Raw genomic sequence first — 2,073 nt, forward strand, 5'->3', positions numbered from 1 at the left:
TATCATTGATCACGGACTTCAGTTAACTTGCGACAGTCGTGTATGATTCAACTATTCTGTGTGTTGTGTTAATTTAGCTGAAATTTAATTTTTTCGTGACGCGTGTTTACATTAATCTTTTAATTTGGGCAAAATATGACTTAAAAAAAATAAATAGGTGGTGTGGCTAAAAATATAAAATTACCGTAAACTGCTCAAGAATCGAAAATAATTTCTGGTATGTTTAATAAACAGACAAAACTTGAGCGGCTGAGCCAGAAAGCAAGCAATAAAAAAAAATATATATTATTATTATTTAAGATAATATTAATTTGTGAATATATCGTATACCTATATAAGAGTAATAGAGTATAGGCTATAAGTGATGAATCAGGTAAAATTGATTTGTAGATAATGCAGTTGATATATATTTTTAGAAATAAAAAAAAGAAGATATCCTATAATAAACTACTAATATTATTGTTTATCAATATAAATATTGCCATATAATAGTTTGTAGACTTTTAACTGATATAAGTATATAATTGTTTTTCTAAAATATCTGCTACCTTTTATTTAAAAATTATGTTACCTATAGTTAATAAAAATTAAAAAGGGTACCATAAAAAAATGTAAGCAGTTAATATGTGGTTGCGATCGAGGCGAGCAGTTTTTTTACCCTTTCGGGCCGGTCAAAACCTTTGCCCCCCTCTATTGAAAACTGAAATGACGCCACTGAGTTGCACACAAACCGCTGGTGCCTGGTAGCGACTAAAGTGATAATTTTATCAAAATGGAACAGTTTTACAATTATTTACATATTTACAGTTTAAAGTGATATGTTTATCCTATAAGCGTTGCTTGTACTGGAGATAAAAAGTTAACAATTTACCAAACTAAAAAAAAAAAATGTCTTACATACAAATCGTATGATACTTACAATCTTATTGCCTATATTATAAAAGACATGACAATGATACACGCAGTAAGGTAGAGAGAGATTAAAAAAAAAATAGAAGTAACAATTATAACAAATTAGGTACCTACCTACATATATATTAATAATAATTATACATAATACATTAATACCATTGAGTAAGAGTAAGTTTTTATTGTAAAAAAAAATATATATTGGTACACAATAATTACCCATCACTCAATGATAACACGTAGTTACCTATATTCGATGATGGACGTTATCGGCCCGGTATAGTCAAATATAGGTACTTTAACCTCGGGCCTATAGATATTATAGTAATAAATACTAAATAGTACCTAGGAGTAGGTATAATACCTACCGGGAAAAAAATACTCAATATTGTTTTTCATAAAGTCTTTCCTTGTGATCAATAAAAAAAAAAGAATTATAAATAAGCTTAAATGTACACTATATCTACAATCTGTATAACTTATGCCATGTATTATGTTACCGTAATAATTGGAGATAATTAATGTGTTTAAAACCTTAAACTGAACAAACGGAAAAGAACTAATAAAATAATAAAACTACCTATTGTCATTCATTTGTGAAATTAAAATAATGAATATAGCACCAGTATCGACTATTGAATAACTAATAACAGTAATAACTAATAATTAATAAGACGTATTAGGTTTCGACCTCCGTTAATTTAAACTTTAAATAGGTACTTATATAAGCTTACATTTAACTCATAAACTATATTTACCATACATTTTTTTTATGTATCAAATAAGAATTCGAAAAATATCCTGCTTTGGTATATTAAATTAAAACTGTAAGTTGTCATTCAAAAAAGTAAAAAACTTAAAAGAAGTTAAGGATAAAAAATATTAAGAAGGTGGGTAAGTGGATGTCGCTCTGATCTACAGTAGGTTACAAGTGGGTCACTGTATAATGGATGGTATTAAATTTGAATTCAATGATATAATATCATTGTATAAAAAAAACGATTCTGAGCGGAGATGGTATGTCAGTCTAGGTATAAGACATATTATATACTTATCTATGGTATTAAAAAAAAAATTGACCTATAATTATAGGTACCTATAATAAATTCCAAATTATTCATATCACAATATCCATTAGGTAACGCGTGATACATCAACAACAAA

This window comes from Acyrthosiphon pisum, chromosome X, assembly GCF_005508785.2.
Source record: "Acyrthosiphon pisum isolate AL4f chromosome X, pea_aphid_22Mar2018_4r6ur, whole genome shotgun sequence".
In the NCBI taxonomy this organism is placed as follows: domain Eukaryota; kingdom Metazoa; phylum Arthropoda; class Insecta; order Hemiptera; family Aphididae; genus Acyrthosiphon; species Acyrthosiphon pisum.